The 13,908-nt window shown below is 46.4% G+C and overlaps 1 protein-coding gene across 2 annotated transcripts in view; it reads right to left on the bottom strand.

The window, feature by feature from the left end:
- The window catches only part of dlg4a (discs, large homolog 4a), a 192,361-nt gene that overhangs the window by 135,156 nt on the left and 43,297 nt on the right, over positions 1–13,908 (bottom strand). The gene's annotated exons all lie outside the window — the stretch shown is intronic.

Raw genomic sequence — 13,908 nt, 5'->3', positions numbered from 1 at the left:
AGCACGCTGGTTAGATTTACCGTTTGTTATTCTTCTACTTGCTAATGAATCGGAAGTCTGGCACATTCACAGACACAGTTAAAGGGATGGTTCATCATTTGCTCATCCTCATGTTGTTCCAAACCTGTATGAATTTCTTTCTTCTGTTGATATTTTGAAGAATATGGGTAACTAATCAGTTGATGGTCCACATTGACTTCCATAGTAGGGAAAAAAAATACTATGGAAGTCAATGGGTACCATCAAATGTTTGGTTACCCATATTCTTCAAAATATCAACAGAAGAAAGAAACTACGCAAATGATGAGAGAATTTTCATTTTTGGGTGAACTGTCCCTTTAAGTGTGTAAAAATGCATGCATCGTAATGAATCTGATATCTACAGTAATAATATAAATTTAATACACTGACTATATGGGTTTTATAATTACTATAATAGTCTAAATGTACTTGAGTCAAACAGAATTGTTTGTAAAAATTTCAGATTTCATGATCAATTGAATTCAGTAAAAGAATCACTGTATTGAATTAATTTAATGACATTCTTACACCATTTTTTGAGCCCTGGTACTGCGTATCTATAGGACACAGATCATTTTGCATGCTCTTTATACATAGAAATGACCCTTTTACGTGCATCTGATACACACTTTTTTTCTGCGTGCATATGATACGAACGATACACACCCAAAAGGTACATTTTGCATGTCAGATGCACAATTTTTGCCAAAAAAGCATGAATATGTGCTATAGATTCGCAGTGCTAGGATATCGTGTTGCATTTTTACTACTGGAACATTTATAAACTGTGAATGTTTTGCATGCATGATGCTATAAGAAAATGCTGCAAATCTGTGATTGATATTAGCTGATATTTTTAAAGAAATATGGCTTGTGTACTGAATCCCATCAAAGGCTCTGAACTGGGGAAGTTAAAGCAAATGGGATGCAGGAGACTGACATAAAGTCCTGAAGGAGCTGTTTGTGCATCTCTGTAAATGAGATTAGGAAAGGAAATGTCCAGACTCATTCAAACTATGCAGTACATTTTTATGTCCCCATCATATGTATTCATATACAGTATTGGACAGATTTTGTTAAATCATAGTTTTCTTTTATGACAATTAAGTGAACATGGAGCAAATTTTGATGTTGCCATGTTTACCATGTCCCTGGCAAAATGACGTTAAGTGTGAGATTTAGTAGTGTTTAATGTTACAGTATGTGTGTTTTTTTTGTAGGGTTACCATCGATGAGTGAAGCTTGAGCTTTTGATTTTGAGAACAAATGTTAAATGTATTATATCGCTGTCTTCATTCAGCAAGTGCTATGCTATGCTAATGCTATCAAAGCATTGTGTAACCAATTAGCAGTTTAGCATTTATTGAATTAGCTAGTTAAAGCTAGCCAAGTTTCCGCTACTAAAAATATTTGTTGAGATTACATGATCATTTTAAGTTAAACGTATGAATTTGCTTACTCAAATATTTCAAGTTAAGGGCAATTTAAATGTATGAGTACAAAATAAAAAACTGCAAGTTCTGCTTACTTAAACTTTACATTTCTTAACTTAAAAAAATTGGATGTAACTGATTACCTCAAATGTTTCAAGTTTTGTCAACTTAATTCGGGTTTACTGCATAACTGCAATTAAGCTTCCAGTGGAAAAGGTAAAAAGCATTCATCGGAAAAGTCGAACACAATAATACTAAAGTACAGTCTGCACTATGTTTGTTTCCCATTTAGAAGAACACAACAACACAATGTTGTAACTTGTCATGTCTCAATCCTAAAATCAGGGTTCATACGCAGTTTGGAAAAGTATGGCATTTGATTTGAGTCTGGATAAGTATGTAACAATATTTGTTTTTCCAGACTACTGCCTCTATTTAGATTTTGAAAATATACTATTAAGCATAGCATTTCTAAAAATGCAAGTGTTTTCATGGCAAAAGTGGTCCTTTATTGTCAAAAACAACATACTAAACGGTTTGTCTTTACCATAAGCGATTCTCTTTTGAATTTCACTTAAAGAATATTTACTCAAATGCCACTCAAACCAGATAAAGAAGCAATCGATCACTTAAAGGGGGGGTGAAATGCTGTTTCATGCATACTGATCTTTTGGCACTGTTAAAGACTTGGATTCCCATGCTAAACATGGACACCGTTTCATAAGCTAAGGTGGACGTTTGATGGGAGTATTTCTTTGCCAAAATTAGTACTTCCTGTTAGTCATAAGTTTCGGAAAGTTTTTTTCGATCATGGGTCCGCTTGACGTCAACAGGGCGGAATTTCCTTATATGGGCCGTACGGACAATTCTACCGGAAGAGCGCGCGCACGCGCGCGCGAGAGAGAGCGCGTGAAAGCAATAGGCTACGCCCATCAAAGCGCTGGCTCGTACAGATGGAATTTGCTTTTCCGGATCAACAACTGAGTTGCGCAAATATTTATGTCTGTTCCCTGCATTTCGGTGCCGATTGTTTTATAAACAAGGCCCAGTTCGACGCCGGATTTTCAGATCGCCTAATACTGAAGGATGGAGCGGTCCCAACGATAAAGGTCCCAACGTTGGAACCGCAGGTTTGACTGCTTCAAATTTCTGTTTTTGCCTATGCCCATCAAGTAACGTTAGCCCAAACATGATCACGTATTGATCAATGGAGCATGCGATGTATATTGTGTACATTTGTTTAGCTGGCCACTATATGTGTATGTTTGTGTATTGTAAAAGCACTCCAAACAACAATACACAAAGAATGGGGAAATATGTTGAACTAAATAAGCGCGGTTCTTCATTCAAATGCGCTACTATTCCATGTCTTTCTATGTAAACACTAGCCTGACGCGCAAAACCAGTCCGCTTACTACAAATCATGTCTTCACAAACCACGCGTAAACACACACACACACACACACACATTGTAACACTCGCGCTTGACATGGTGTTCTAAATAACACAAGCCGCTAAACATATTATATAGTTAGTGTAACTTGCAGAGGTGTCAAGTAACGAAGTACAAATACTTCGTTACCTTACTTAAGTAGAAATTTTGAGTATCTATACTTTACTGGAGTAATTATTTTTCAGCCTACTTTTTACTTCTACTCCTTACATTTTCAAGCAATTATCTGTACTTTCTACTCCTTACATTTTAATAATAGCCTCGTTACTCCTATTCCATTTCGGCATTTTTTCATTCCGGCTTGTTGTCAAAAAAGAAAAAAAAAAAACTATTCAGATAAATCGCGCCATCCGGATGGAGTGAATTTGATTGTGGTTGGATGAGAAGGATAAACACAAACCATTCCGACACCCTATTGGGTTGTACGCGATCAATCACGCCTGCACCTGCACAAATCACACACCATGTTGTCAGATAGGGCGGGTTCTCGCCGACGAGCGCGCACTTTCAGCCAATCAGCGATCAGCAGGCAGACGAGCTCATTCATGGCTTTAGCCGGGTTTTTAGCGCGATAACTCGTAGCTGTATATTCCAGTGATCGCTATGTGTGCAATGTGCATCCAGTGGCATACATATACAGTAAGTTGTATATACAGTAAAGAGTGGGAGAGTGACTCAACTCTCAAACGTGAATTACACCTGTGACTCGAAGACTCTTTATAAATATAACCGTGACTCCTGTCCATCGTCATATACACACTCAGGACATCTGCAACTCAACCCCGACAGCTGCTGAAAGAGGTATAAATCAACCATTAATCCGTTTTGACTGTGCTAAGTGCATGTGCCATGTACTTCACGAAAGACATACTGTAGTTTTGTCAAAGCAAAGTGCAACACAAAGGTAAGCGCATTGTTATTTATTTGTTGACGGATTATTGTACAGTATAAATGAATTACGCATTTTGGCAGTGGTGTGTGCATTAACGTGTGAAATGCCTGTTTATTACATTGCTTTTTCCAATCTCTACATTGGGCACTTTTTGCAGGTAAATTGGCTTCTTACTGTTGACATTGAAAATGATGCTTGTGTTTTTTTGAGGGATTGCCGTTTTGACAGTTTCTACCTGGACATTTAGTCATATTTGATCAGTTTTACTGGGATTTTTTTTTTTTTTTTTTTTTTTTTATCATCAATTATGTTTTAAGGAGATAAAATGGTAAATTACTTACTTATCAACATTGATTGGTATGGCAATAAAATATCACATTATTTTGGCAGTTAAAGTGTTGGTTTTTTTTTTTTGGAGTGACTAGTTGTATACTATAAGTATTGTAAAGGTGCAAAAAGTCAAAATTCAGAGGCATGTTATCAATAACCATTTTTTGAATATAAATGTACATTTGGTGAGGTTTTGGGGATGGAAATCGTCGACCCAATCTGGCAACACTGATCACACATTAAAAAAATGGTAATTGATAATATGCCTCTGAATTTTGACTTTTTGCACCTTTACAATATTTATAGGCAACTAGTCATCAAATCTTCCGCTCCATGAAACACGTTAATGCTCAGTAGTACACATATGGTTCTTTAATGTATTTGCATTGTCCTAAAATGCGTTCATTTTAAATGGGAATATATGCGGCTGAAAAGGGAAGCCAAGTGCATCTAAACATTTTCAACATTAACTTTTTAATATAACATTATAGTCATTATGGCCTTTAGAAAAATGTTTTTTTTGAGGAGGTGGGGTATGCACTGTGGCGCGGCCTAATATTTTGTCCTTAAAGGGATACTTCACCAAAAAATGAAAATTCTGTCATCATTTACTCACCCTCAAGTTGTTCCAAACCTGTATGAGTTTCTTTGTTCTGAAGATACCATTAGCAACCATTGACTGCCATAGTAGGGGAAATGCTATGGCAGTCAATGGTTGCATATAATCTGCTTGGTTACAAACATTCTTCAAAATATCTTCAGAACAAAGAAACTCATACCGGTTGGAACAACTTGAGGGTGAGTAAATGATGACAGAATTTTCATTTTTGGGTGAACTACCCCTTTAATGGCATTTTTCCCCCTTACATTACTTTTACTTTTATACTTTAAGTAGTTTTGAAACCAGTACTTTTACACTTTTACTTGAGTAAAAAGCTTGAGTTGATACTTCAACTTCTACAGAAGTCTTTTTAAACCCTAGTATCTATACTTCTACCTGAGTAATGAATGCGAATACTTTTGACACCTCTGGTAACTTATACCACATAGTCGACGTCCTGCTCTAGTCGTTTTTGCTGCTGCTCCTGTTCAACTTCAGCCTCTGGGTCTGATTCCGGATCATAGATGTATGGCTGTATCTGATTAAAAGCCATTTTTTATGTTGAATAAAGTTTTTTTCCGCTTTTAGGGATGACGCAGCTCTCAGACGCACGCAACACAGTAACAGCGGCGCGCGCTCGACATTCTTTAGCTCCGCCCACACGATACGCCCCCAGCCGCACGGCTTTTTCCGGAAAGACTCGGAACAGCGCATCTTTCTTTTATAATTATAATAAAAATAAAGACTTTTCGGAGATATGCAGGATGCAGTGCTACTCTATAGGTACTCAAGATTGACATGAGACTGACTGAAACTGAGTGTTTCCCCCCCCCTTTAAATCAGACTGTTTGGTGATTGTGCAACAGCAAACCACGATTACAGTATCAGACTCATGCGTCAGAGGTGAATATAGTATACAGGTTATAAAGTGTTTTAAGTTTCTCTTCATCATGTAAGTGCATGTTATCGCCTAGAAAACCAATGACTGGACAGTAAATATTCAACTGAATTACTGATCAGCTCATTTCAATTATCATAAAGTCATAATTAAGAGATAAAATCAAAATATGATTTAAAAAGTCATAATAGTGAGATAAAAAGTCGAAAATATGACATGCTAAGTCATGATTATAAGATAAAATGTTGAAAATATGATTTTAAAAGTCCTCATTATTAGATAAAAAGTCAAAAATATGACATGCTAAGTCATAATTATAAGATAAAATGTAAAAAATATGACATGCTAAGTCATAATTATAAGATAAAATGTTGAAAATACGATTTTAAAAGTCCTCATTATTAGATACAATTTTAAAAATATGACATGCTAAGTCATAATTATAGGATAAAATGTTGAAAATATGATTTTAAAAGTCCTCATTATTAGATAAAATGTTAAAAATATGACATGCTAAGTCATAATTATAAGATAAAATGTTAAAAATATGACATGCTAAGTCATAATTATAAGATAAAATGTAAAAAATATGACATGCTAAGTCCTAATTATAAGATAAAATGTTGAAAATATGATTTTAAAAGTCCTCATTATTAGATAAAAAGTCAAGTCATTAGCTAAGTCATTGTGAGATGAACAGTTGAAATTATAGGACTTTAAAACAAAACGTCTCGGTTACGTATGGTAACCCTCGTTCCCTGAAGGAGGGAACGGAGACGTACGTCGGTAATAACCGACGAATTGGGATCACTTCAGAGAGCCCCTATCAGCTTCGAGAACTTAAGAACAGGCCAATGAACAATTGGCGTGCGAGATTTGCATCTCGCGCTCCGCCCCGCGCCGCGGGTATAAACAGGAAGCGAGAGCATCGCACTGACGTTTTTCACTGAGGAGCCTAACCAGAGACCGGCCAGGCAGTGATGGAAGGAACTGTGGCGACGGGACGTACGTCTCCGTTCCCTCCTTCAGGGAACGAGGGTTACCATACGTAACCGAGACGTTCCCTTTCAGTCGGTCACTACGACGTACGTCGGTAATAACCGACGAATTGGGATCCCTATGGAAAACGCCACAGTTACTACCACTTCCAGCGCCCAGCGAGAGCCCCTCAGACCCCGTTCTGAAGCGGGCGGGAAGATTCACGCCAGAAGAGTCATACTGCTGTTCCGCAAGACCCATTCAGCAGACTTGATTGGATAACGCTGGGAAAGCGTGCCCGAAGGACGCTGCGGGAGCCACATCATGCCCGGAGGGAGTTACCATGTGGAAAGAATACGTATGGGCTGGCCGTGGGCAGCACAACATACGGAAGTCCCAGGGGAGGCCCCGGCCTAATGCAGGCGGGGGACGACACCGTACTGAGACGGCAGAGAACTCTGCCAAGGGAAAGACACGAGCTCGCCGTAGGGAGCTGAACCGTGGAGATACACGTATGGGACCGCCGTAGGGGTCACGACATACGGAACCCAGTCTGACACAAGTTCCACCAATGCATACGAGTGCCAGACCTGGCGTCGGACGCTCCGCAACATCCGACTGCCGAGGGGTGCGGAGGACTCAACAGGGTTCGCCAATCCTGGGGAACTCGACTGGAGAAAATAAGCGCACGTATCCGTTCCAGGGGAAGGGAATGGCGCAGCAAGCCGACACTAGAACGGGCACTTCAGTGAAGCTGACTATGGGAAGCGAGCACACGAGAAGCCACCGGCTCTACACGCAGGCTATAAAACCTAGCGAACGTGTTAGGTGTCGCCCAGCCCGCAGCTCTACAAATGTCTGTCAGCGAGGCGCCACGAGCCAGCGCCCAGGAAGAGGCTACACCCCTGGTGGAGTGAGCTCTAACCCCGAGCGGGCAGGGCACGTCTTGGGATTCATACGCCAAGACGATGGCATCCACTATCCAGTGGGCCATCCTCTGCTTGGAGACAGCCTTTCCCTTCTGCTGTCCTCCATAACAGACGAAGAGCTGCTCTGAGGTCCTGAAGCTTTGCGTTCTGTCCACGTAAGTCCGGAGAGCACGGACGGGACAGAGCAAAGCTAGGGCTGGGTCTGCCTCCTCCGAAGGCAGCGCTTGCAGGCTCACCACTTGGTCCCGGAAGGGAGTAGTGGGAACCTTGGGCACATATCCAGGCCGGGGTCTCAGGGTTACCTGAGAATCACCCGGCCCGAATTCCAGGCACGATTCGTCGACCGAAAATGCCTGCAGGTCCCCTACCCTCTTAACTGAGGCCAATGCAATCAGGAGTACTGTCTTTAGAGACAAGATCTTAAGCTCTACTGACTGTAAAGGCTCGAAGGGTGCCCTCTGAAGTGCGGTCAGCACCAGAGTCAAGTCCCAAGAGGGTATAGAAGAAGGGCGAGGAGGATTTAGTCTCCTCGCTCCCCTTAGGAACCTGACGATCAGATCATGCTTGCCTAAGGACTCACCATTAACGAGGTCATGGCTTGCGGCGATGGCGGCAACATATACCTTGAGGGTGGAGGGAGACAGCCTTCTCTCCAACCCGTCTTGAAGAAAAGATAGCACAGATCCGATCGAACATTTCCGGGGGTCTTCTCGGCGAGAAGAGCACCAGTCGACGAACAGGTTCCACTTCAACGCATAAAGCCGTCTCGTAGAGGGGGCTCTGGCGGAAGCGATGGTGTCGACTACCGCTTGCGGTAGGTCACCTAGAACCTCCGCGTCCCGTCCAGGGACCAGACATGGAGTTTCCAGAGGTCTGGACGCGGGTGCCATAGGGTGCCCCGTCTCTGAGACAGAAGGTCCTGCCTCAGAGGAATGGGCCAAGGAGGTGCTGTCGCGAGGAGCACTAGTTCCGGGAACCACGTCCTGTTGGGCCAGTACGGAGCTACCAAGAGGAGTTGCTCCTCGTCCTCCCTGACCTTGCACAGTGTCTGTGCAAGAAGGCTCACTGGGGGAAACGCATATTTGCGCAGAGCCCGGGGCCAGCTGTGTGCCAGTGCATCCGTGCCGAGGGTCCCCTCGGACAGGGAATAGAACAACTGGCAGTGGGTCGTGTCGTGGGCGGCAAACAGATCGATCTGTGCGGCCCCAAAGCGACTCCAAATCAGCTGGACCGCCTGGGGGTGGAGTCGCCACTCTCCGGGAAGCACTGGCAACCGTGACAGCTCGTCGGCCGCACGGTTGAGCAGGCCCGGAATGTGGATAGCACGAAGGGACCTCAGATGCTTCTGACTCCACAGGAGGAGATGGCGGGCGAGTTGGGACAAACAGCGGGAGCGTAGACCACCTTGTTTGTTGATGTACGCAACGGCCGTCGTGCTGTCCGTCCGGACCAGAACGTGCTTGTCTTTGAGCGACCCTTTGAGGCGGCTGAGAGCAAGACGAACTGCCAGCAACTCTAGGCAATTGATATGCCATTGCAGTTGGGGCCCCGTCCACAGACCCGATACTGCAAGCCCGTTGTACGTGGCACCCCACCCCGTGGGTGAGGCATCCGTGGAGACAACATGATGCCTGGACACTTGTTCTAGAGGCACTCCTGCCCGTAGAAACGAAGGGTCCGACCACGGGGTGAGGGTTTGGCGGCATCTCGGCGTCACTTGGACACGGAGGGACCCGCTGTGCCACGCCCATCTCGGGACTCGGTCGTGTAGCCAGTGCTGAAGCGGTCTCATATGGAGCAGCCCTAGCGGCGTTACTGCGGCTGCTGCTGCCATATGCCCCAGGAGCCTCTGAAAATGTTTCAGTGGAACCACTGTACTGCGTTTGAGCGTACTCAAGCAGCTCAGCACCGACTGGACGCGCTCCTCTGTGAGGCGCGCAGTCATGGCGACCGAGTCGATCTCCATCCCGAGAAAAGAGATCCTCTGTACGGGACAGAGTTTGCTCTTCTCCCAGTTGACCCGAAGACCCAACTGGCTGAGGTGCCGGAGCACCATGTCCCTGTGTTCGCACAACTGCTCCCGCGACTGGGCAAGAATCAGCCAGTCGTCGAGATAGTTGAGGATGCGAACACCACGCTCTCTCATGGGAGCAATGGCCGCCTCCGCGACTTTCGTGAAGACACGGGGCGACAGGGACAACCCGAAGGGTAGGACTTTGTACTGGTATGCCCGTCCGTCGAAAGCAAAGCGTAGAAACGGTCTGTGTCGAGGGAGAATCGAGACATGAAAGTACGCGTCCTTCAGGTCGATCGCTGCAAACCAATCCTGGGGACGGATGCATCTGAAGATGCGTTTCTGGGTTAACATTCGGAACGGCATCCTGTGGAGGGAGCGGTTCAGGTAACGCAGGTCCAGGATCGGTCGTAACCCGCCACCTTTCTTGGGTACAATGAAGTACGGGCTGTAGAACCCGGACTTCATATCGGCTGGAGGGACCGGCTCTATCGCGTCCTTCGCCAATAGGACAGCGATCTCCGCCTGAAGCACGGGGGCGCCCTCCTTCGGTATAGAAGTGAAGTGGACACCCCTGAACTTCGGGGGACGCCGGGCGAACTGAATCGCATAGCCGAGTCTGATGGTGCGGATGATCCAGCGAGACGGGTCGGGGAGCGCTAGCCAGGCCCCCAGAGACCGAGCAAGCGGGACCATCGGCACCACGGACGTACCCGGAGCGGGGCAGCGCAGCGGAACGCAGGGGCCCCAGGACGACATGGGAGTGGTCCGTGCAGGGGTCTGGGTCTGACACACGACCTGCATCCGCTGAGGGGACGGGCGAGCGTGGGGAGGCACTTTGTGTGCGTCCGCACAACCGACGCCCCCTGTTGGCGAGGAGAGAGGTGTCTGAGGGGTACGAGGCATGGTAGCGTCGCATACCGTCAGACGCGCTCTCTTGGCACCCAGAGATGTTAGAAACTGCTCTTTTATTGAAAATTTGGGTGCCACTGGCACTGGGCCAGTGGCGGAACAGAAAATAAAATGGGGTTCCCCCGGCCCTCCACCGGGGGAAGGAGTGGTGCTGCAGCCATCTCCCGAAGAGCAGTTTCCTCCATCTCTGGGCGGCCCGTCTCAGGGTCTCTTCCGACGGCGCTTGCCACCTGGCTTGGCAGCGGCCTGAGCGGGCTGGACGTTCTTCCCGCGACCGGCTCCACGCCCACGACCGGTGGAAGGCTGCTGCTGGGCTGGGGCGGGAGCGGGGGCGGCCGCAGGAGGACGTCCTCGGCGACGGGCAGGCGGAGGCGCTGCAGCCGGCGGCTGGGTGGAGGCAGCAGCGGGCCGCCGGTGCAGGATATGCTTGATGGCCTCCGTCTGCTTCTGGGCGGCCGAGAATTGCTGGGCGAAATTCTCGACCGCGTCGCCGAACAACCCGGCCGACGATATGGGGGAGTCCAGGAACCGGTTCTTGTCAGTCTCCCTCATGTCGGCCAGGTTGAGCCAGAGATGCCGTTCCTGGACCACTAAGGTGGACATCGCCTGACCCACGGAACGGGCGGTAACTTTCGTCGCCCGGAGGGCGAGGTCCGTCGCCGCCCGGAGCTCCCGGAGGAGCTCTGGGTCAGACCTACCCTCGTGCATGTCCATGAGTGCCTGGGCTTGGTGCACCTGAAGCAACGCCATGGCATGCAAGGCAGACGCGGCCTGTCCGCAGGACCTGTAGGCCTTCGCAGTTAGACTGGACGAAAACCTACAGGCTTTGGACGGGAGACGAGGATCACCACGCCACTCGGAGGCGGTCGCCGGACGCAGCTGCATCGCGACGGCGCGTTCGACTGGCGGGATCCTCTCGTAACCCTTGGCCTGTCCACCGTCAAGGGTAGTGAGGAGGGAGGAGCCTCCAGGTCTGTTTCTGGCACTGAAGGGTGTCGTCCACGACCTGGAAAGCTCCTCATGCACCTCCGGGAAGAATGGCACTGGGGCGGGACGCTGAGAACCAGCGCGACCCCCCCCCAGGAACCAATCATCCAACCTAGAAGGTTCGGGACGTGGTGGAGGGTTCCACACAAGCCCGACCTTTTCGGCGGCCCGGGAAAGCATAGCCGTCAACTCAGGGTCCGACTCAGCCGTTGCCACTCTCCCAGAGGGAGGCAGTACAGCTGAATCCTCATCCTCTGAGGACTGGAACTCCCCCTCCGATGCTGCGATCGACATCTGCTCGTCCGCGGGCGCTCCGAAAGAGATGACTGGGCGCCCGTGGGCGGGACCAGCGATCTCTTCCGGTGGCGCCACCGGCAGCGGTGCTTGAGAGGGTTCAGGGACCTGCGTAGCTTGGACACTAGGCGGGTTTGGCCTGAACGTAATCCTCAGATCACCCCGGCCATCCGTCGAAGTAGGTCTATCCTGGTTAGGGATAGCTCTAGATCGAGGTATGGGGAGGGGGACTCCGCCTTCCCGGAGGTAGGTGAGTCTCGACCTAAGCACCGCAATAGTCATGTTCCCGCAGTGAGAACACGAGCTATTCACAAACGCTGCCTCAGCGTGCTGTAAGCCCAGGCACGTGATGCAGTGAGTGTGGCCGTCAGCGGGCGAGAGGGAACGACCGCATCCAGAAACGCACGGGTGGAATGACATCTTGAAAAAGACGCAGTGTCACACCCGTGTTGCTCTTTTTGTGAGGAAATCGCTCTTTTAAGAGAGTGCTGAAGCACCCAGGGAAACCGCGGCAACACACAGGGGATAGTGCAGCCTGTGTTTGCACTCAAAAGGAACGCCCACCGATACCAAGAAGCTGTTTTTGCTGTGATAACAGCAGTTGTTCCTCGCAGCTTTGAGTTCGCGGTCCCGCTGGAAAGCGCCGTCACACCAACACACACGATCCTCTTCTCTCTGTTCTTGTAATCTTCGCTGAATAGTCAGGAAGCAGTCTGTAACTTCAAACGCCGGTTAGGCTCCGAAGTGAATGACGTCAGTGCGATGCTCTCGCTTCCTGTTTATACCCGCGGCGCGGGGCGGAGCGCGAGATGCAAATCTCGCACGCCAATTGTTCATTGGCCTGTTCTTAAGTTCTCGAAGCTGATAGGGGCTCTCTGAAGTGATCCCAATTCGTCGGTTATTACCGACGTACGTCGTAGTGACCGACTGAAAGGGAACAAAAATTCAAAATAAAAAGTCTTACATTTAAAGTCTTAAAAATCTAAAGCCTAATTTTAAAAAGTCTAAATTTTGACCAAACCACACAAAACGACATTTAAGAGATGAAATCATGCTTGCTATTTTTTTTAAATGCGCTTAAAAATGATTGATTCATAATTATAATAATAATATTTATATTATTGTTTTCATTTTGTGCAATATTTTTTTGATTTTGTTTTTATAACAGAAATTAATCACTCAAAAACTTGCTTTAGCTTTTCATCTAAAACAAAATGAATTTCCTATCATCACTGTAAAGCTGCTTTGAAGCAATCTGTGTTGTGAAAAGCGCTATAGAAATAAAAGTAACTTGACTGTACTATATACCAAATATAATGCTGTATAGGAGCCGTGTATGTGAAATATGGTGTTGCTAACTGGTATTGAGTCTGGAAAAGTATGGCAAACGTGTAGGAACCCTATCAAATGCCAGCGCTGTTCTTTGCATTAACAGCAGATGGCGATGTTGTTCGGTTTTGAGTGATTAAAGCGCTTCAGGTATTGCTTCTCAGCATGATAAATCCTTTACATGTGCGAAATGTTGTGGTTTCCAAAAATAAACTCTGAAGATAAGAGCTCTCAACAGGCAGATGAAAATCTCACATTACACATTCCCTGAAGCGTCAGGATGACGGCTCACTCCTTCTGAAGCCCTTGAGATTCATCCCTGACCCAAATCCATCCTGAGAGCTCAGTGATTGAAAGATTCCCAAAGGAATGCGTGTCTCATTTTCTCCAATTTCCTACTCCTTTATTCACACATGCATAAATACTGTCAAACGCTCCAGAGGTTTGCTGAAGTTCAACAATAGAAATATTAGTAATTAAAACAAACTTCATGCATTTTATTAGATCTCGGATCAATCTGAATACCTCATTCTAACTGGATTGTTCTGTTCAATATTTTGACCATTAAAACTGACCATTGCCAATCAACCAGGTGCTAGTTTCCAATCTCTTATACTCTTCACTTGTTCTAACATTATAAAATCATCTGTCCATTTATTTAATAATTTGGTGCGTACACATGTAATAAGTTGGACAATGTACAGTCAGCCAGTCATCATTGCAAAATACCCCCTCAGTGACGGAGTGACTGTACATTACAGCCTCTTTTAATACAGTATGACTGAATTCTTGCTTCTGATTGGTGGACATATTGATTATAAAAGCAAAGCTATCAAA

Source organism: Gobio gobio, assembly GCF_949357685.1.
Source record: "Gobio gobio genome assembly, chromosome: 4".
In the NCBI taxonomy this organism is placed as follows: domain Eukaryota; kingdom Metazoa; phylum Chordata; class Actinopteri; order Cypriniformes; family Gobionidae; genus Gobio; species Gobio gobio.
Note: the sequence above shows the minus strand (reverse complement) of the source record. Positions and strands in the feature narration are given on the sequence as shown.